This window comes from Somniosus microcephalus, chromosome 7 (genome assembly GCF_052327205.1).
Source record: "Somniosus microcephalus isolate GS21.2 chromosome 7, FLI_Smic_1.0, whole genome shotgun sequence".
NCBI classification, from domain to species: domain Eukaryota; kingdom Metazoa; phylum Chordata; class Chondrichthyes; order Squaliformes; family Somniosidae; genus Somniosus; species Somniosus microcephalus.
The window spans coordinates 79466771-79490322 of NC_140993.1; the positions used below are offsets into that span (position 1 = coordinate 79466771).

Here is a 23552-nt window from a genome sequence, read left to right on the forward strand (position 1 = left end):
AATTGAACAGCGTAAACATGGTAATGAGATTAACTACTAAAATATAGGAAGAAAAGAACTACAGAAGTATAAGTTTAGAATGGGATCTGGAATTGTAAAAGGTACTATGTCCAGCAATACATATACTAGATTAACTATAGTCTTTGTGTGGTTCATGGTATGCTATGATCTATTAAGTTTTTTACTGGGCACAAATCAGTGTGGTGCTATCAAATTAAATCAACACCGAGTATTACTGTAGCTTTTTAAAATATTCATGTACTATTCATCTAATTTGCATATGACATGATTTAGCAAATCATAGGCCAGAAGTTTGCCTTCATAGGAATTACGAGATGAAAAAAGACCAGGTTCCATCTAGCTCGTTTGCTACCATCCTGGTAGTCGCATGATGCAATGATAATGGTTTTGTTGACTAATCGCACAAATCAATCTTTATCAATTAGTCTACAACAGACCAGACATGATATGAGGAAAATCCCAGTGGTGGAGAGCTTTAAGAACCATGGGGGAAAAATTCAGTATCGCCCTGTTTGGGGTGCGATTATTGGCCGTGTGCAAAGTTTAGCGCCTGCCGCTAATTATCGCCTCTGACGGCAAACTTGGCTTTTATCGCCCCTGGAGGTGATTGGAGCGCTAAATCAGGCGCTACACACCTCTCTTAAGGCGCAAAGGCCGAGGAGCGAGGCGCTAACTCAGAGCGCGAGCACGGCGCAGGTGCTGTCAGTTAGCGATGGAACACAGACACACTGGCGCCAGACAGTTCTTAAAGGGGAGGGTCGATCTTGCTCTCCAGCCACACCCTGCTCATTGGAGCCTTGAATCTCGGCCTGGAGAGACCTGTGCCTAAATCTTGCAGCCAAGGACTATGGAGAGGGCCAGGGAGCGAGCACAGCACTTCAGCGAGCGGGCCTTGGAGGCTCTGGTTGGCGCAGTGCAGTGCAGAAGATCAATACTGTACCCAGAGAGTGGCAGGAGGCCTTTGCCGCGTGATTACAGAAGAGTGTGGAGGGAGGTGGCACAGAGCGTCTCCTCCAGGAGCATGGTGCCCAGGACCCATATACAATGTAGAAAAAAGTTCAACGACCTCACTTGGGTCATCAGGGTGAGTGGCTTTTTTTCAATACCTCTCCATCCCTCCATCTCAACCTCACTCTATGGTCAGAGGGTCTTAAAACCCCAATGCCCAACACTCATCCAACACCTATGGCCCACTCATGAAATACACACGCACATTCCACACTTTGCATACAGTAAGGGCCATTCACCTATGGGAGGCACATCAGGCAAGACCATGGCTGCATACAGTAAGGGCTATTCACCTATGGGAGGCACATCAGGCAAGACCATGACTGTATATTTACTCAGACGCTGTCCTTTTTTTTGCAGGCCAAGCTATCTCATAATAGGAGACAGCAGCAACGGACGGGTGGGGGGCGGCCTCAGCTGCAACCCCTCAGCGATCTTGAGGAGCGCTTCCACAGGATTGTGGCAAGCCGGGTGATCGGTCCCATCGCCACTGGAGAGGCCGACCCTGTTCTGGACAGCAATGGTAAGGTCATCACCTTTTTGTCCTCTCTCCTTCCACTTGTCCCTCAGAACACCAGCCTTTGACACTTTCAATCCAACTTACTAAATCGCTGCACTCATTCCTCCCTTACTGCCACCCTGTCCTCACGCTAAAGCCACTCTTGTACCAACTGCTTTCAGATGGTGATTCACCAGCTGAGGAGACGGGCCCTCAGGCTGCCAGTGGGAGTGAAGCTGCAGGTGAGGAAGATGAAGCCGGAGCATCAGCGCCACCCTCTCCCGAGGAAGCCCATGCCCACACTGGGAACACACCTTCCCTGGAGGGGAGCAGGGGGGGAAGGGTCTGATGAGGGTGAAGCTCCAGGAGCCAGCAGGCTGCAGCAACGCGATGTGGGTAGGGAAGCTCGGGGGCCTTCTCCCCGGAGGGAGAGTATGCCAGCGAGTCCTACTGCACTGGACGCAGAGGAGGAGTGGCTGATCGCTGAAATGAACACCCAGGCGGCGGACATGCACACTGAGCTCATGGGTGCAGTGGGAAGGGTGCCCGAATGCATTGAATCACTGGCAAGGAGTGTGGAGCACTTCGCTGTAGCACAGGCGGATGCCATGCAAATGTTTAGTGCGGCAATTCAGTCACTGGCTGCCATGACCCCATCTCTGACTGCTCTCATGCAGACTCAGATTGAGGCCAGGCGAGCACTGACTGCTGCCATCCTCGCTGGTTCAGACACATTTCCCCGGGGCTCTCACCGCGCCGCAGCAGGCCAGCAATCTGTGCTCCAGCAGATTGCTCTGGATGCTGAATTGCTGCCCCGTGGGAGTGCCAGTGTGTTGGTCGAGCAGGGAGTTGCTGTCCTCTCTCAAGATGACAGCATTCCTGCTGCCACCACTGTCACTTCTCCACTGCACTTGCCACCGCCTGTAGGACAGACTGCTGCCGCCCATGCAGAGTTGGTGCAATCTGCAGCCGGGCCCTCCAGGCCCAGAGCTGGTCGAGGCCGTCCTTCAAGGACATCTGCAGTCTCAGGTTCTGACAATCAGCAGCCTTCCACCAGCCTTGCTGCAGACACTGGGGTCCCATTACGGAGGAGCAGTAGGGTGGGAAGGGGGGAAGTGCGCAAGGGAAGGAGATCACCCTCGAAGGGCAAAAAGTAGGAGGTGTGACAAAATGTTGTTCATTTTTTTATTAAAGGCCGAGGTTCGTGGTCAAACTTTTGTTTAGTGTTTTGGACATTATCTCCAGGTTGTGAGAACCAGTTATGTTAATGACTGTTTTTTTATGTTTCTTTCTATTAGTTTGTCATGAGGAAATGACACACACAGAGTTTGTAAAATAAATACGTTTTTGTATTCAAAATGTACATGTTTGGTCTTTGCAATCATTGCTGCCTTGGCTGGCTTAGGGGATGCGGGTTGGTTTCATTCATGTTGTTCTCAATGGCAGAAGCCATTTCCTCAGCAGGGGCTTAGAAGCGGCTTGCTATCAGTCGTTGACGGACGGCCCTTCCAGTTTCTACATTGTGGGCCTCCCTCCTGCCTTGATGCTGCTGATGATCATCCTCCTCCTCTTCCTCCTCCTCCTCTGGTGGTGCTCCAAAGCCTGGTGGCATTGGCTGGGTCCTGAGGATTGCCAGGTTATGCAGCATGCAGCACACAACAACAAAGTGGGAGACTCAATCAGGCGAGTACCGCAGGGCTCCTTCCGAATGGTCCACACAGTGGAACCATTGCTTGAGTACACCGATTGCATGCTCAACGATGTTACTGGTAGCTTGATGGCTCTCGTTGGACCGCAGCTCAGCAGGGGTGTTGGGCGTACGGAGCGGTGTCATCAGCCAGGTGCACAGTGGATATCCCTTGTCCCCGAGAAGCCAACCACCTGGGTGATGCGGTGCCTGGAAATGTTCTGCCACAGTAGTCTGCCGTAGGATGTATGCATTGTGGCTGCTGCCAGGATAGCAGGCATTGACAGCGAGTATCAGCTGTCTGTGGTCACAGACCAACTGCACGTTTAAGGAGTGGAACCCCTTTCGGTTGCGGAAATCCTCTGCATTCTCATGCGGAGCATGCAAAGCCACATGCGTGCAGTCAATGGCGCCCTGCATCATGGGGTAGGTCGCTATCCTCGCAAAGCCCATAGCACGTTCATGCTGCTTGGCCGGGGTCATGGGGAAAGAGATGTACTCTCGTCTCCTTTTATAGAGGGCATTTGTGACCTGACGGATGCAGCAATGGATCGCGAACTGGGAGATATTGGCGATGTCCCCAGTAGCTGATTGAAATGAGCCGGTGGCATAAACGTTGAGAGCCACTGTTATCTTCACTGCCACCGACAGAGACGTCCTGCTCCTTAGTTGAGGCTGCAGATCTGGCTGCAGCAGGTGGCAGAGCTCAGTGACCACCTCCTTGCTGAAGCACAGCCTTCGCAAACACTGCTCCTCAGACATATTAATGTATGAGAATTGTTGGTGAAATACCCTGGGAGGGTAAGGTCTCCTGTACAGAGGCCTGTTGGCCCTCCCCCATCTGGCCATGATTGCCACTCTCTCTCTGCGTCTCTGTGGCCTCCGAATCTGCTGGCGCAGGACGACGCCCCCAATTACTGCAGCCCCCATAGTCTCTTGGCAATCAAAGTAATGAAGGTCAAAAACCAAAGTACCGACAAAGTTATGGTCAGATGCCAAAACTACCTCAGACAGCATTGACTCAATGCAGAAGTCTCTCTTTCTCTCTCTCAAAATTTCTCTCTCTCTCTCAGAATGAGTGGTGCAAAAATGTCTACCACACAAAAAGCCAGGAAGAGGCCCCCTTTAAATATCGCTCCCCCAGCCCCAAAGCAACTGTGAAGCGTTCCAGTCTACCTGTCATTGGTTGCGCCAGGCGGAAAGGAGGGGGGCGCCACAAGATCTGCGTGCGCAGGAGATCGGGCGGTATTGTTTAGCGCCGCCGCAAAATGTCCAGCCAATTTCACGAGAGGCGCAGATATCGCCGCGCCTGGGCGCTAGTTGCTTTGCGCCCCATTAGTGCCCTCTTAAGGCGCTAATGGGAGGCGCAAACCAACTGAATTTTTCCCCCCATAGGTCCAAAGTCACCTGTTCCTCTACACTTACCATGTTAGATCTCAAATTACGCAGGTATTGTATCCCAAAATGTTATTTTCTGACAGACATCTATCTAATTTGCATTTGAATGAATCAATATTGACTGCTTCCACCATCATCGGAAATTGACCCCTCGCTCACTGAAATAATGGGCTGGATTTTGTCAGTGTGGGCTGGCTGGGGTGTCAGGTGGAAATCGTGTCAGGACCCCGACTCCTAAGTGATGTGTTGAAAAAGTAGGATTTTCCCCTAAGTGGGCAATTGATTTCCTGCGTGTGGGAACCACTGGCCCAATGAGTCTTTTCATTCATCATCAATGCTGTTGGATTTAAGGCCTGCAAGCAGCCTTGATTCTTCTGGAGACTGCAAAGGCTCTGCAATTTATATGAAGGAGTTGAATTGTGGAAAATGTCAACGATCAAGCAAAAGTGTGCTTCTCGGTTTGATGAGCCCTCCCTCCAAGCTCTGGTGTACGGAGCCAGCTGTAATAAGGAGGTGCTGTTCCCTTCCTCAGGGAGAAAAAAGCCACCACAGCAGACAAAAGCTGTGTGGTTACAAGTGGCCCAGGAGGTCAACTCTATTTCGGTTAGACGCAGAACCTGGCTGCAATGCAGGAAGAGGTTTCAGGACTTTCTCCGCACAGAAAAAGTGAGTATGACTTTCCCATCACCCTCAATCTGATCCCCATCGCCTCTCCTCAACAGCACTCTGCTTTTCCAACCTCTTCCTCCACATGCCACTTGACACTTACATCCCTGCGCCCTTACCCATTCCTTCTCTCTCTGTGGTCACATTCACTTAACTATTCGACCATGCAGCCCTCACACTCCCCATCACTGTGATGCCATGACAACAACAACTTACAACACACAGGGAGGGTCCTTTGTATCCTTCTAAGCATCTATGCTATGCAATCACTACACTCACTCCTTCATTCTCACTCAAACTCCACTTGTGTCCCTCATTGCAGGAAAAGAGAGCCCGCAATAAGAGGGAAAGAGCCATGACAGGAGGAGGGCCACCCTCAGTAACACAGCTCACCCCCTGGGAGGAGGCAGCCCTGGAAATTGTTGGGAACGAGGAGGATACCCAAGTGGGGGACGGACAGATGGGCGCATCACAGCAAGCTGGTGACAGAATAGTTTGGAATCTCTCTCATTGACATAGCATGAGTCACTGATAATGATTCTGATGCTCTAACAGATTGACTTATGATCATCTGCAATATTCAATGTGCATGTAACCTTGGCCTCACATCTCTAACTCTTTCTTTTACTCCCCCACAGGACCATCGAAAGCCCCCGTCCCCACTATCCAGGAGGAACAGCCTGAGCCTCCAGACTCCTCAGAGGAAGCTGCAACCTCTGAGGGCACAGCGTCAGCAGAATTCAGCGCACCCAGCACCAGCGCAAACACTCACACCTTGGTCGGACCTTCGCGAGTTAAGAGTAGTGTTGTCACCTGGTGTATCACAGCTCACAAGTAAGCATCAGCAGATGGTGGAGACAGGGACAGCAGTGGAGAGTCCTCGTCGGAGGGTGCAGGACTCTGCCAGCTCGGCTCCACTGCGTGTTGACCCTGTGCCTCCGGGTCCATCCAGAAGGAGAGCGGGCTGGAAATCCAGGAACAGGTGCAGGAGTTTGGCAGGTTTTGTCTCCAGGGTCGCTGCGAGTGTGGAGCGAATGGAGGAGTCCATCGTGAACATGAGCAGAGCCTTTATGGAGGCATTGGCGCATGAACGCATCACCGCGGAAAGGATGGCAACCTCCGTGGAAAGGATGGCTACCTCCGTGGTAAGGCTGGCTACCGTAGAGGAGAGGATGGCTATGGTAGAAGAGAGGATGGCTACGTCCATGGAGGAGCTTAGTCACCAGGGTACTGAAAACATGGTCATTGTTCAGAATAGAATGACATCTCGTGAGGAGCGATGGTCAGCTATTGAGCAAACAAACCAGACCTTCATGCAAGTCCTCTGGAGTAGGACTTCCAGTGCAGAAATGGGTCCTCATGGCCCCCTGCAGTGCATCAAGCCACTTGCTAGCTCTGAAGCGGGGCTGACCCATGAGTGGGATGTTCGTGGCAGACAACAAGGAAGTGGGGGCTCCTCTCCAAGCGCTCACATGACCATGCTATAGCAAAGCCCTCGGTCAGAGCCCCACCAAAGTCCTCACCCAACTGAGATGGGTGTCTCAGCCCCTGCACAGCCGCAGGAGCAGCAGACTGTTGGCGAGCCCGCACAGGTTCGCCACCGCAGAGGATGTCCGCCAAAGGCATCGAGACAGGAGTAGCAAGAGAGTGAGTAAGGGGCCTCCACATCTGCTGAAGCCACAGGGGAAGCACCACGTAGGAGCACGCGTAAGAGGAAGATAAAGCACAAGTAGTCACAAGGGTATTCACTTGGGTGCTGTTTAGTTTTGTTTTTGGAGCAGCCATCATTGTGATTGTATTATAAAGTGTTTTGATGGCAAACTGTTGAAGTTGTGGCCTGTGTCATTTCGCAAATGGGACTTTCACATTGAGGGCTTAGGGCGCCTTGCGATTGTCAGAATGGTGGTCAGAGTGATAGGATTCCGCAAGTTCTTGTCCATTGTCGATGCTCTGGTAAGAAGGAACGAGACTAAAGTATTTGATTGTGCAGGCTAAGCAAATCTGACCAGGATGAGTGCGTCCCTTGCATCCTGGGCAGCAATGTTGTCGCTCACTGGCGCCTTTAGGCCTGTACATCTTCAGGTGGGTGACTAGCAGCTTGGCACTCCTGTTGATGCTCCTGCTGTTGGTGCTGCTGTTGCTCATGGTTCTGCTGCTGCCGCGGCTGATCTTCATCTGAATCTGATGTCCAGGAGGAAAGGAATTAAATAGTCGCCATTCTTCTGGTCTATGCCTCAGTTGAGGAAGCGCTTAGTCAAGGTGGGGAGAGGGGGTTCCCAGGAAGTCACACTGGAGATGGGTGTCAGGCTCCAAACTTCCACAACACTGAGTATGCCTGCTAAAAGTTCCCCCAGACCTGAAACAACAAAGTTCTGCCACCTGCAAATGATCATTGGTGAAAACTCCTTTGTAATGGTGGAGCTGCAGCTGTTACATAGAAACATAGAAGATAGGAGCAGGAGTAGGCCATTCGTCCCCTCGAGCCTGCTCCGCCATTCAATGAGATCATGGCTGATCATCCAAATTCAGTACCCTGTTCCTGCCTTCTCTCCATATCCCTTGATCCCTTTAGCCTTAAGAAATATATCCAACTCCTTCTTGAATATATTTGATGAATTGGCCTCTACTGCCTTCATTGGCAGAGAATTCCACAGGTTCACCACTCTCTGGGTGAAGAAATTCCTCCTCATCTCTGTCCTAAATGGCTTACCTCTTATCCTTAGACTGTGACCCCTGGTTCTGGACTCCCTGACCATCGGGAACACCCTTTCAGCACCTAGTCTGTCTAGTCCTGTTAGAATTTTATAAGTTTCGATGAGATCCCCTCTCATTCTTCTAAACTCCAGCGAGTACAAGCCCAATCGACCCAATCTCTCCTCATACGTCATTCCTGCCATCCCAGGTATCAGCCTGGTGAATCTTCACTGCACTCCTTCCATGGCAAGGACATCCTTCCTCAGAAAAGGCGACCAAAACTGCACACAAAACTCAAGATGTGGTCTCACCAAGGCCCTGTACAACTGCAGCAAGACATCCTTGTTCCTGTACTCAAACCCTCTCGCTATTAAGGCCAACATACCATTTGCCTTCTTAACCGCCTGCTGCACCTGCATGCTTACTTTCAGCAACTGGTGCACAAGGACGCCCAGGTCTCGTTGCACTTCCCCTTCTCCCAATCTATTGCCATTCAGATAATAATCTGCCTTCCTGTTTTTGACACCAAAGTGGATAACCTCGCATTTATCCACGTTATACTGCACTGCCATGCTTCTGCCCAATCACCCAACCTGTCCAAATCATACTGGAGTTTCTCGGCATCCTCCTCACAGCACACACACCTACCCAGCTTTGTGTGGTCTGCAAATTTGGAGATATTACATCTAGTTCCCTCGTCCAGATCATTAATATATATTGTGAATAGCTGGGGTCCAAGGACCGATCCTTGCGGTACCCCACTAGTCACTGCCTGCCACTCGGAAAAAGACCCGTTTATTCCAACTCTTTGCTTTCTGTCTGCCAACCAGTTCTCTATCCAAGTCAATACCTTGCCCCCAATCCCATGTGCCTTAATTTTACACGCTAATCTCTTATGCGGGACCTTATCGAAAGCCTTTTGAAAATCCAAATACACCACATCCACTGGTTCTCCCTTATATATTTTACCAGTTACATCCTCAAAAAATTCCAGTAGATTAGTCAAGCACGATTTAACTTTTGTAAAGCCATGTTGACTTTGTCCGATCTGGTCACTTTTTTCCAAGTGCTCTCCACCTTTATAATGGACTCTAGCATTTTCCCCACTACTGATGTCAGGCTTACCGGTCTGTAATTCCCCGTTTTCTCTCTACCGCCCTTTTTGAACAATGGATGTGGGGTAATATTAGCTACCCGCCAATCCATGGGTACTATTCCAGAGTCTATAGAATTTTGGAAGATGACTAGCAATGCATCTACTATTGCTAGGGCCACTTCCTTAAGTACCCTAGGATGTAGATTATCAGGCCCTGGGGATTTATCGGCCCTCAATCCCATCAATTTCCCTAACACCATTTCCCTACAAATACTGATTTCTATCAGTTCCTCCCTTTCATTAGACCCTATGTTCCCTGACATCTCTGGGAGGTTATTTGTGTCCTCCTTTATGAAGACAGAACCAAAGTATGTATTTAATTGGTCTGCCATTTCTTTGTTCCCCATTATAAATTCCCCTGATTCTGACTGCAAGGGACCTACGCTTGACTTCACCAATCTTTTTCTCTTCACATATCTATAAAAGCTTTTACAGTCAGTTTTTATGTTCCCTGCAAGCTTACTCATACTCTATTTTCCCCTCTTAATTAATCCCTTTGTCCTCCTTTGTTGGATCCTAAACTGCTCCCAATCTTCAGGTTTACTGCTTTTTCTGGCCAATTTATATGTCCTCTCCTTGGATCTTATGCTATCCCTAATTTCCCTTGTTAGCCACGGTTGAGTCACCTTTTTTGTTTTATTTTTATGCCAAACTGGGATGAATAAATTCTGTGGTTCATCCATGCGATCTTTAAATGTTTGCCATTGCCCATCCACCATCAACCCTTCGAGTGACATTCCCCAATCAATCCTACCCAACTCGCACCTCATACCATCATAGTCTCCTTTATTTAAATTCAGGACCCTAGTCTGTGAGTCAACTATTTCACTCTCCATCTTAATGAAGAATTCTATCATATTATGATCGCTCCGACCCAAGGGGCCTCGCACAACAAGATTGCTAATTAATCCTCTCTCATTACATAATACCCAGTCTAAGATGGCCTGATCTCTAGTTGGTTCCGGAAACCATCCTGTATACACTGCAGGAATTCCTCATCCACAGTATTGTTACTACTGTAATTTGGTTAGCCCAATCTATCTGTAGATTAAAGTCACCCATGATAACTGCTGTGCCCTTATTGCACGCTTCTCTAATTTCCCGTTTAATGCCATCCGCGACCACCGCATTACTGTTTGGAGGTCTATATACCACTCCCACTAACTGTTAGTAAGCAATCCACTTGTGAGGCCGCCAGCATTACTTGCTGTGTTCCAGAGGAGGCATGTACGATGGGGGGGAATATCTAAAAATCGGAAAAGCCTCTCAAAATGGGATTACAGAGGCAATTAAGTGGTTGTTAAGGGCCTTAAGGGCCTATCCTGTCTCTTGGAGGCGGGATGGAAAGGGGGTCAGAAACACACATTTGGGAAAATTGCTCGGAGGCGGGATGGAGGTGGGATGGGGCCCGCCCACCATTTTTGCCAATTTTAACAACTCGCACGCCTCCAAACCCGCCTCCTCAGGGCTGGTAAAATCCAACCCAATGTTTCTGCAGCTTAGTTTTGAATTTACTCTTCTTCAAACGCAGGCCGTGTCCTCTGGTTCTACTCTTCTGGACAAGGTGAAATAGCTTGCCATAGTCTACATTATCGAGTCCCTTTAGAATCCTAAAAACAGCAATCATATCACCTCTCAACCTTCTCTTTTCCAGTGAGAACATGCCCAATTTACATAATCGCTCCTCATGATCCAATCCCTCCACCCGCTCAATCATTCTGGTTGCTTTCTTCTGTACCCTTTCAATAGGTGCAATATTCTTTTTGTAATGCAGCAACCAGGAAACTCTTTGGTATCCGACACCGACGGGACCGGGATGGTGCCAGTTGATTAAAAATTCCGGATAAGGAAGAAGGGACATGGAGTGACAATGGCCCAAGGTACGAGAGCCCCGTTACACAGCCAGAAGTGCTGGAGCCCCGCAACACAGCCAGAAGTGCTGGAGCCCCGTAACACAGCCAGAAGTGCTGGAGCCCCGTAACACAGCCAGAAGTGCTGGAGACCCATAACACAGCCAGAAGTGCTGGAGCCCCGTAACACAGCCAGAAGTGCTGGAGCCCCGGAACACAGCCAGAAGTGCTGGAGCCCCATAACACAGCCAGAAGTGCTGGAGCCCTGTAACACAGCCAGAAGTGCTGGAGCCCCATAACACAGCCAGAAGTGCTGGAGCCCCGTAACACAGCCAGAAGTGCTGGAGCCCCGTAACACAGCCAGAAGTGCTGGAGACCCATAACACAGCCAGAAGTGCTGGAGCCCCGTAACACAGCCAGAAGTGCTGGAGCCCCGTAACACAGCCAGAAGTGCTGGAGCCCCGTAACACAGCCGCAATTATACCGTATACGGAAGCCTCAAAACCTACTCTTGAATTTTGCCGGTTATTAGGGAATTCCGGATAACTAGGTGCCGTTTAAACAAGAGTTTCCTGTACACATAATTCTAAGTGCAATCACATCAATGATTTATAAAGTGGCAGGCAATGTTCCCACTAATTTATTTTTGGGTGCGTGGCCCCTTTATCAGGCTTTGTGGCCCATTCAATTTCTCGCGCATGCGCGGTTATTTCAATTGTAAAGTCGTTGAGCAGCCTGCGCAGGACTTCCAGATCGCTATTAACGGGAACATTGGTGGCAGGATTATCTCACTATTTCAGCTCAATACTGACCTTTTAATCCATCCCTACACCTGATTTGCTTTACTCACTGCCACCTTGTGACAGCTTCAATATATTGTCAATCAGGACACCTCGATCTCGTTCATTTTCCATGCACAGTATTTTGATACGGTGTTATCATGCGTTTGAAGGCCTGGTAGGTAAGTCGGTCATACCTTTTTCATAGTAGAGCTCCAACAATCCATTACTGGATTGTTTTTTCAACACTATTAAAAAAAAACATACTGGGGGAGAAATTGGGTGGAGCCGCAAACGGGGCGCAAAGCTCGCCTGGGCGCCAGATTTTGCGCTGCGATCGGTGCAGCAGCGATAGCCGGAAATTCAGCTTGAGCGCCCCAAGAGGGACACGGGGCGAGGCTCGAGGCTGAAACTGAATATCACAGCGCAACGTACCACAGCGCCACACGCTGCGGCACGGCGCGCTGCGGTACTGCAGGCCTTCCTCCCATTCTTAAGGGGGAGGGGCCTGCACCAGCGCGATCGGAGATCGCGAGTGCCGGCAAAAGAGCCCGGCACCGAGGAGAAGTGCTGGGCTCTCGGAAAACAGCCAGCAATGCCACGGGGAGCGATCAGGGGGCCGGGGACGGAGGTGCTGGCAGGCGGCCGCCGGAAAAAACAGCTGCCCCGCACCTCCACCTTAATTTGCGCCACTGCCGCCACAGGAAGGACCTGTAAACCGGGCGCCATTTGCAAACGGCGCTACAGAGGCGGTCGCTGCCAAGTATCGAGATCGGGGCGGTAGCGGGGCGCTGCGCACACCGATGACGTCATCGGAGGCGGCGCAGCGCAGCGCAACAGGTGAACGCCGCCATTAGCGCCGCAGCTAAATATCGCGGGAGGCACGGCCAGTGGCGCTAAAGCCACTGAGTGCCCTCTTTAGGCGCTAACTGGTGGCGCAGCCCACCAAATATCTCGGCCACTTACTTTTAGAAACTAAGGTAGAAGAGTGAGATTTAGAAAAATGGCAAATGCAATTGCAAAGCCAGTTATGTGTGTGGCATGCATTTGTTTTTATTCGTTCATGTGATCTGGGCGTCGCTGGCAGAGCCAGCATTTATTGTCCATCCCTAATTGCCCTTGAAAAGGTGGTGGTGAGCCGCCTTCTTGAACCGCTGCAGTCCATTTGGTGAAGGTACTCCCACAGTGCTGTTAGGGAGGGAGTGCCAGGATTTTGACCCAGCGACGATGAAGGAACAGCGATATACTTTCAAGTCAGGATGGTGTGTGACTTGGAGGGGAACTTGGAGGTGGTGGTGTTCCCATGTGCCTGCTGCCCTTGTCCTTCTAAGTGGTAGAGGTCGCGGGTTTGTGAGGTGCTGCTGAAGAAGCCTTGGCGAGTTGCATGCAGTGCATCTTGTAGATGGTACACACTGCAGCCACGGTACACCGGTGGTGGAGGGAGTGAATGTTTAAGGTGGTGGTAGGGTGTCAATCAAGCAGGCTGCTTTGTCCTGGATGATGTCGAGCTTCTTGTCTATTGTTGGAGCTGCACTCATCCATCACTCGCGTCGAAGACAGAGTTGCGGTTAAGGAGATCTTTGAAGTGCTCCTTCCAGCGGGCACTGACTGCCTCTCTGTCCTTGATGAGTACCTCTCCGTTCTTGGCCCGCAGTGGGGTAGGGCCTTGGGTGTTTGGGCCGTAGATGGTCTTGACTTCGCTAAAGAATCCACGCATGTCGTGGTTGTCGACTAGCTGTTGGATCTCCTGCGCTTTCTCCACCCATCATCTGTTCTTTAGGTCACGAGTTTTTTGTTGGATCTCGGCCTTCAGGCACCTGTAGAGTTGCTTTCTTGCTCTAGAGTTCTGCTGCTGTTTCCAGGTCACGAATGCCTTGCACTTGCAGCTTATTAGCTCCTGGATCTCCTGGTGTTTCCTGGTCGAGTGACCGAGCGTCTCTTCACAGGTGCTGATTATGGAGGCCTTGAGTGCAGACCAGGCGCTGTGGGCACTCTGTGTCTCTGCATCACTGGGAGTCGTCAGGTTGTTTGTGAGGCACAGGCTGGATAGGGCTTTCTTAGCGGGGTCTTTGAGTGCTCCAGCGTTAATTTTCCTGCGGCCTTGTTTCTGTTGTCGCCGCTGTTTTGGGGCTACATTGATGGAGATGACAGAGTGGATTAGGCAGTGTTCTGTCCAGCAGTCGTCAGCTCCTGTCATGGCGTGGGTGATGTCAGCTCCTGTCTTCGATGCGAGTGTCCTCAACTCCATCCCGCAGCATGCTACCCACCACCATCTCAGCACAACCCCAGCCTGGCATGAAGTTGAAAAGGCCATCCGACAACTGAAGAACAACAAGGCCTCAGGAGCAGATGGAATCCCCGCCGAGGCACTAAAGCATGGTGGAGAAGCACTACTGGCGTGAATTCATGAACACATTTCTCTTATTTGGAAGGAGGAGAGCATGCCAGGGGATCTCAGAGATGCCGTAATTGTGACCATCTTCAAGAAAGGTGACAAGTCTGATTGCGGTAATTACAGAGGAGTTTCCCTGCTGTCTGCCACAGGGAAAGTCATCGCAAGAATCCTCCTCAATCGCCTTCTCCCAGTGGCCGAAGAGCTCCTCCCAGAGTCGCAATGTGGATTCCGCCCACTAAGGGGCACAATGGACATGATCTTCACCGCACGTCAATTACAAGAGAAATGCAGGGAACAGCACCAACCCCTGTACATGGCATTCTTTGATCTCACAAAGGCCTTCGACACTGTCAACCGTGAGGGATTATGGAGTGTCCTCCTCAAATTCGACTGCCCTCAAAAGTTTGTCACCATCCTCCGCCTGCTTAACAACGACATGCAAGCCGTGATCCTGACCAACGGTTCCACCACAGACCCAATTCACGTACGATCCGGGGTGAAGCAAGGCTGTGTCATCGCACCAACGGTCTTCTCGATCTTCCTTACTGCAATGCTCCATCTCACCCTCAGTAAGCTCCCTGCTGGAGTGGAGCTAATTTACAGAACAAATGGGAAACTGTTCAACCTCTGTCACCTCCAGTCCAGATCCAAGGTCGTCCCATCCTCTGTCGTCGAATTACAGTATGCAGACGACGCTTGCGTCTGCGCTCACTCGGAGGTCGAACTCCAAACCATCATCAACACCTTCAACGAAGCGTACGAGAGCATGGGCCTTACACTAAACATACGTAAGACAAAGGTCCTCTACCAAGCTGCCCCCGCCACACAGTACTGCCCCCCAATTATCAAAATCCATGACAAGGCCTTAGACAACATGGACCACTTTCCATACCTTGGGTGCCTACTGTCAACAACGGCAGACGTCGACGACGAAGTCCAACACCACCTTCAGTGTGCCAGTACAGCCTTCGGTCGCCTGGGGAAGAGAGTGTTTGAAGACCAGGAACTCAAACCCGGCACTAAGCTCATGGTCTACAGAGCAGCAGTGATACCCGCCCTGCTGTATGCCTCAGAGACATGGACCATGTACAGCAGGCACCTCAAAGCACTGGAGAGGTACCACCAACGCTGCCTCCGCAAGACCCTGCAAATCCATTGGCAGGATAGGCGCACCAACGTCAGTGTTCTTGCTCAGGCCAACATCCCCAGCATCGAAGCTTTGACCACGCTCGATCAGCGCCGATGGACGGGTCACATTGTCCGCATGCCCGATATGAGACTTCCAAAACAAGCGCTCTACTCGGAGCTCCAGCACGGCAAGAGTGCTCTAGGTGGGCAGAGGAAACACTTCAAGGACACCCTCAAAGACTCCTTCAAAAAGTGTAACATCCCCACCGACACCTGGGAATCCCTGGCCCAAGACCGCACAAAGTGGAGGAGAAGCATCCGGGAAGGCGCCGAACAACTCGAGTCTCTTCGCCGGGAGCAAGCAGAAGCCAAGCGCAGGCAGCGGAAGGAGCGCACGTCAATCCAAGCACCCCGCCCACCCGCCCCTTCAACCACCGTCTGCCCCACCTGTGACAGAGGCTGTAGGTCCCGCATTGGACTCATTAGTCACCTGAGAACTCATTTTTAATGTGGAAGCAAGTCATCCTCGGTTCCGAGGGACTGCCTAAGAGAAGAAGACTCATCCATCACACAACTTGCTTGTGCCTTGTACATGGTGGAAAGGCTATGGGGAGTCAGGAGGTGAGACACTCTCGGCAGAATACCTAGCCTCTGACCTGCTCTTGTTGCCACAGTATTTATATGGCTGGTCCAGTTAAGTTTCTGGTCAATGGTGACCCCCAGGATGTTGATGGTGGGGGATTTGGCGATGGTAATGCCGTTGAATGTCAAGGGACGGTGGTTGGACTCTCGCTTGTTGGAGATAGTCATTCCCTGGCACTTGTGTGGCGTGAATGTTACCTGCCACTTATCAGCCCAAGTCTGAATGTCATTCAGGTCTTGCTGCATGCAGGCATGGACTGCTTCATTATCTGAGGAATTGTGAATGGCACTGAACACTGTGCAATCATCGGTGAACATCCCCATTTCTGACCATATGTTGGAGGGAAGGTCATTGATGAAGCAGCTGAAGATGGTTGGGCCTAGGACACTGCCCTGAGGAACTCCTGCAGCGATGTCCTGGGGCTGTGATGATTGACCTCCAACCACCACAACCATATCCTATACATTACCAAAATTGCTTAGCTCTACATCCATAATATCTCCGGCCTCCATCCTTACTGCATTTCCATTGCTGAAGGTCATTTGTTACCTTCAAACTTAATTCTCCAATGCCCTCCTTGCCAGTTTCTGAGGTTCCAGCCTACACAAACTCTAATTGTCTAAAACTCTGCTACCGACATTTTTTGCTGCTCTAAATACCCACTCACTCATCTTCCATTGGCTCCCAGTGCCTCAACACATCACATTCAAAATCTTCATCTTCATTTACAAATTACACTATGCCTCACGCCAGCCTACCTCTGCAACCTCCTCCAGCCCTACATCTGAACATAAGAACATAAGAAATAGGAGCAAGAGTAGGTCATTTGACCCTTTGAGCCTGTTCCGCCATTCAATAAGATCATGGCTTATCTTCTACCTCATCTCCACTTTCCTGAACTATCCCCATATACCTTGATTCCCTTAATATTCAAAAATCTATCAATCTCTGTCTTGAATATACTCAACGAGCCTCCACAGCCCTCTGAGGTAGAGAATTCCAAAGATTCACCACCCTCTGAGTGAAGAAATTTCTCCTCATCTCAGTCCTAAATGGCCGACCCCTTATTCTGAGACTGTGACCCCTGGTTCTAGACTCCCCAGCCAGGGGAAATCCTCCCTGCATCTACGCTGTCAAGTCCCGTAAGAATTTTGTATGTTTCAATGAGATCACTTCTCATTCTTCTAAACTCCAGAGAATATAGGCCCAGTCTACTCAATCTGTCCTCATAGGACAATCCCCCATCCCAGAAACAAGTCTGGTGAACCTTTGTTCTACTCCCTCTATGGCAAGTATATCTTTCCTTAGGTAAGGAGAACAAAACTGTACACAATACTCCAGGTGTGGTCTCACCAGGGCCCTATATAATTGCAGTAAGACGTCTTTACTCTTATACACAAATCCTCTTGTAATAAAGGTCAACATACTATTTGCTTTCCTAATTGTTTGCTGTATGTAATGAAATCTGTTTGTCTTGATCCTGTATTCGTTTTGCACTCATGTATATTACCCTCCCCCACTGTGTATAGTTTCACTTCCTCTTTCCCGACTAACCTGGGAGGTTCCAGGTCTTGGCTCTTGGCTCCGCCCCTGACTTCTCTTACATAAAGATCCCAGGATCTGTATGACTCATTCCTGTGAACCAGTCGGCGTGTTGAGATGTTAGCTCTGATCTTAGTGATTAAAAGCCAACTTGTTTAAGTCTATAACTTCTAGTTTTGTGGTTATTGAAGGCCCATCAATTTTAATCACTAAAGAATACTAGGATGGATCGACTCCTAAAACCAGAGCGCCTGGACTTGGATCCACATTCTGCTGAAGCATCAAATCAATTTGGACACTGGCTCAAATGCTTCGAACTCTTCGCGGGGGCCTCATCCGCTAGCGAGGTAGATAAACTGAGTCTACTGACTACTCGCGTAAGTCATCGGATTTATTCGTTCATCCGGGACGCCACCTCTTACACGGAGGCCATCACTATCCTGAAGGCCCAATACCAGAGGCCGGTAAATGAAGTGTACGCCAGACATCTGCTGGCTACACGCAGGCAGCAACCAGAGGAATCAATGGACGATTTCTTACAGGGCCTAAAGGACCTGGTCCGGGACTGTAACTGCAAGGCCGTGACAGCCAACGCGTACTCTGACGAATTGGTCCGCGATTCCTTCATCACGGGCCTCAAATCGAATTATATCTGGCAGAGACTGCTGGAGAAGGAGGTCCTGGACTTAAAAAAGGCAGTGGCCACTGCGCAATCGCTGGACGTGGCCCAGAGAAACTCTGACTCTTATTCTTCCGGCCATGCGGCCCTCACCGCCTTGTGCGCGCCGAGGGGGCCGCCATCTTGGAATCAGCCACCTTCCCCATCCAGGTCTCAGACCAGCTCTACGCCACCGGAGTCCCCACACAGAAGTTCACCCAGGAGTCCTACTACAGCGGCAATGTCTCGAGGCCCGAAATGCTACTTCTGCGGCCAGGCCAAGCACCCCAGACAACGATGCCTAGCGAAGGACGCTACATGCTTCAAATGTAAGAAAAAGGGGCATTTTAGCAAAGCCTGCAGGGGGAATCCGATTTCCAACTCCGTCACCACCTCATGTGTGCCGTGCGGGCCGCCATCTTGGGATCCGCCATCATTTCCCGACTCAACGGCCGCCCAGGGCCCAACAGTGGCTTCGATCACGGTGGATCAATCCAGGCCACACCCGTTGACAAAATCCATGATGGACATACAGGTAAACGGGAATTTAACAAAATGTTTAATTGACTGTGGGAGTACCGAGAGTTTTACCCACCCTAGCCTGGTACGGCGGCACTCATTAACGGTAACCCCTACACGGAGCAGAATTGCTATGGCTGCTAAGCCCCACACTTTGGACATTTTGGGCTACTGTGTGGTAACACTGACTGTAAAAGGCACAGACTACAAGGATTTTAAACTCCTCGTGATGCCAGAACTCTGTGTTAATGTAATCTTGGGCCTGGACTTCCAGTGCCACCACGAAAGTGTCACGCTAGCATATGGCGGGTCCCAACCGCCACTCACAGTCTGTGGCCTATCAACCTTAAAAATCAGCCCGCCCTCTTTATTCGCTAATCTCGCTCCGAACTGTAGGCCCATAGCGACCAAAAGTAGACGGTACAGTCTGGAAGACAGACACTTTATCAAGGCGGAAGTGGACAGACTCCTGCGGGAAGGCATTATTGAATGCAGTACCAGCCCGTCGCGTGCCCAAGTAGTCATAGTTAAAAATAGCGAAAAGAAACGGATGGTAATTGACTACAGCCAGACTGTTAATATTTATACCCAGCTGGACGCCTACCCTTTACCCCGCATATCAGAAATGGTCAACCAGATTGCGCAATACCGAGTCTTCTCGACTATCGACCTCAAATCCGCGTATCACCAGCTCCCCATTAGAACGGAGGACCGCCCATACACCGCCTTCGAGGCGAACGGGCGCCTCTACCATTTTCTCAGAGTGCCCTTCGGGGTAACAAATGGGGTCTCGGTCTTCCAACGTGAGATGGACCGCATGGTTGACGAGAATAAACTACAAGCTACCTACCCCTATCTGGACAATGTCACTATCTGCGGGCACAACCAGCAAGACCACGATCTAAATCTTGCGAGATTTTTAAAAACTGCCCTAAAGCTGAATCTAACCTACAACGAAGACAAATGTGTCTTCAACACAACCCGTCTCTGTATCCTCGGCTGTGTGGTGGAAGATGGGGTAATTGGACCGGACCCTGACCGATTACGCCCCCTAAAGGAACTGCCCCTGCCACACAATCCCAAAGCTTTAAAAAGGTGCCTGGGATTTTTTTCGTATTATGCCCAATGGGTGCCCAATTACTCTGATAAGGCCCGACCCCTCATTAAATCGACGTCCTTCCCACTATCAGCTGAAGCTCGGGAGGCTTTCACCAGTATTAAACAGGACATTGAAAGGGCTGCAGTGTGTGCAGTGGACGAATGCATTCCCTTTCAAGTCGAAAGCGATGCGTCAGACTTTGCCTTAGCTGCGACCCTCAATCAGGCTGGGAGACCTGTGGCCTTCTTCTCCCAAACCCTTCAGGGACCTGAAATCAGGCACTCTTCTGTCGAGAAGGAGGCACAGGCTATAGTGGAGGCAATGCGGCACTGGAGACACTACCTAGCCGGCAAACGTTTCACCCTGCTCACCGACCAGCGGTCGGTGGCTTTCATGTTTAATAACAAACAAAGGGGGAAAATCAAGAATGACAAAATACTCAGGTGGAGGATCGAACTATCCACGTTCAACTATGATATTATGTACAGGCCGGGAGCCCTTAATGAACCCCCAGACGCCCTATCGCGGGGAATGTGTGCCAGCATTCATACGGACAAATTACAGGGTCTCCACAACGACCTCTGTCACCCAGGGGTCACCCGACTATACCATTTTATAAAGTCCCGCAATCTGCCCCACTCCATCGAGGAGGTCAGGGCAATGACCAGAGCCTGCCGCATCTGTGCGGAATGCAAGCCTCGTTTCTACAGGCCTGACCGTGCACACCTTATCAAAGCCACACGGCCATTCGAGCGCCTAAGTCTGGACTTCAAGGGACCCCTTCCCTCTGCCGACCGTAACGTATACTTCCTCAATATCATTGATGAATATTCCCACTTCCCCTTCACCATTCCCTGCCCAGACATGACCAGTGCCACGGTCATCAAGTGTCTCTGTAATCTATTCTGCATGTTTGGCATGTCGAACTACATACACAGCGATAGGGGGACGTCATTCATGAGTGACGAGCTGCGCCAGTTCTTGCTCTCGAAGGGGATAGCCACTAGCAGAACCACTAGCTACAACCCCCGGGGTAATAGGCAAGCGAAAGGGAGAATGCTACTGTTTGGAAGGCTGTCACGTTAGCCTTAAAGTCAAAAGGCCTTCCGACCTCCCGCTGGCAGGAAGTCCTCCCAGACGTGCTCCACTCCATAAGGTCTCTGTTATGTACTGCCACTAACGCTACCCCTCACGAAAACATGTTCGTTTTCCCCCGGAAATCCACCTCGGGCATATCTCTACCCGCATGGCTGACGTCTCTGGGGACAGTACTATTGCGGAAGCACGTGAGAGGCCATAAAACGGACCCCCTTGTGGAAAAGGTACAGCTCCTCCATGCAAACCCTCAGTACGCCTATATCGAATACTCTGACGGGCGAGAGGACACTGTTTCCATAAAAGACCTCGCTCCCTCGGGGAGCGGAGAGAACGATGGGAGACTACCCGATGACGACCTACACTACAAAGAGACAGGACGCCCAGAGGTATCAATACCCAACTTTAACCTGGAGGACACTGCAGATAACCTGGAAGACACTGCGGAGGCCCGGACAGCGGAGGAACCAGAATCCACTCCCCTAGAGGCACCCCAACCGGCTTTGCGCCGATCACTGAGAACTGCAAAACCTCCTGACAGACTCACTTATACCAACTTTTAAGAAACATCACCCCGATGGACTAAATCTATAGAAGGGGTGAATGTAATGAAATCTGTTTGTCTTGATCCTGTATTCATTTTGCACTCATGTATATTACCCTCCCCCACTGTGTATAGTTTCACTTCCTCTTTCCCGACTAACCTGGGAGGTTCCAGGTCTTGGCTCTTGGCTCCGCCCCTGACTTCTCTTACATAAAGATCCCAGGATCTGTATGACTCATTCCTGTGAACCAGTCGGCGTGTTGAGATGTTAGCTCTGATCTTAGTGATTAAAAGCCAACTTGTTTAAGTCTATAACTTCTAGTTTTGTGGTTATTGAAGGCCCATCACTGTACCTGCATGTTAACTTTCAGTGATTCGTGTACAAGGACACCCAGGTCCCTCTGAACACCAACATTTCCCAATCTCTCACCATTTAAAAAATACTCTGCTTTTCTATTTTTCCTACCAAAGTGGATAACTTCACATTTCTCCACATTATATTCCATTTGCCATGTTCTTGCCCACTCACTTAGCCTGTCTATATCCCCCTGAAGCCTCCTTGCATCCTCCTCACAACTTACATTCCCACCCAGCTTTGTATCATCAGCAAACTTGGATATATTACATTTGGTCCCCTCATCCAAATCATTGATGTAGATTGTGAATAGCTGAGGCCCAAGCACTGATCCTTGCGGTACCCCACTAGTTACAGCCCCGTTTATTCCTACTCTCTGTTTTCTGTCCGTTAACCAATCCTCAGTCCATGCTAATATATTACCCCAATCCCATGAGCCCTAATTTTGTTTAATAACCTCTTGTGTAGCAGCTTATCGAATGCCTTCTGAAAATCCAAATACACCCCATCCACTGGTTTCCCCTTATCTATTCTGCTAGTTACAACCCCAAAAAACTTGAACAGATTTGTCAAACACGATTTCCCTTTCAGAAATCCATGCTGACTCTGCCCAATCCTATTATTATTTTCTAAGTGCCCTGTTACTACGTCCTTAATTATAGATTCGAGCATTTTCCCTACTACTGATGTCAGGCTAACTGGTCTGTAGTTCCCTGTTTTTTCCTCTCCCTCCTTTCTTAAATAGTGGGGTTATATTTGCTACCTTCCAATCCACGGGAACCATTCTAGAAGCTATGGAATTTTGGAAAATGACAACCAATGCATCCACTATCTCTATAGCCAACTCTTTCAAAACCCTAGGATGTAGGCCATCAGGTCCAGGGGATTTATCGGCTTTCAGTCCCATGAATTTCACCAGTACTACTTTTTTACTAATACTAATATCTTTCAGTTCCTCATTCTCGCTAGACCCTTGGTTGTCCACTATTTCTGGGAAGTTTTTTATGTCTTCTTCCGTGAAGACAGACACAAAGGCCGTGATTTTCTCAGCAGTGTTAGGATGGGGGCGGGTCAGCTGATTTCCGGGTTCCAGTCCAACCCCCAGCTGCCTCCACTCTGTACACGTGATTTTCCCTTGATTGGCCTTGTTAAGCCCAGCCAATTAACAGGAAGCGGGTCTGATGACGCGTCATCTGCCGGTTCCTTAAAGGAACCATGAACAATTTTATTTTGGCAGTTTATTTATCAGTGTTTGACAGCACTGAGGTGCTGAAAACACTGAAAATCACTGCACAACAGTGAACTCTTGCACCCAGGGCAGTTCTCTTCCCTTCCAAGGGCAGAAGAGACCTCCCCAGGACACCAACTTACCTTGCACTTCCAGTCAACCCTCTCTATCTACTTTCTCACTTCCCCATCTCACTAGCCACCCCTCACACTCATCCTCATTCTACTGCAAGCATGCCAACTAACAACATACAAGGGTGAGCAGTTGCGAGGTTTAGCCAATGTCCATGTGAAGTTTCTGGTAATGTGTTGTCATACAGTGAAATCTCTCTTTTCAAAAAGTACCCCTTATTGCACAGATCTGAGCGCACATTGAGAAGTGTCTTACTGAGTTCCAGTGATTGTTCAGTCATAACTCCCCCCCTCCCCCCCGCCCTGCTATAGTGATGTGTGTGCATGGAATGGCTTGGACATTAAAGGGATGCTTCACAGTGCTGGTGTGGGATGGTGTCAACCTGGCGCATCATGTGGCAGCCAGGGTTTACAGCATCAAGTGAAGAAAGTCTGGCTATGGTGATGCCATTGCTGG

At 50.0% G+C, this 23552-nt stretch overlaps 1 protein-coding gene across 1 annotated transcript in view; it reads right to left on the reverse strand.

Annotated features, from left to right (window-relative positions):
• Positions 1 to 23552, reverse strand: part of tmem67 (transmembrane protein 67) — a 495060-nt gene that overhangs the window by 189144 nt on the left and 282364 nt on the right. The gene's annotated exons all lie outside the window — the stretch shown is intronic.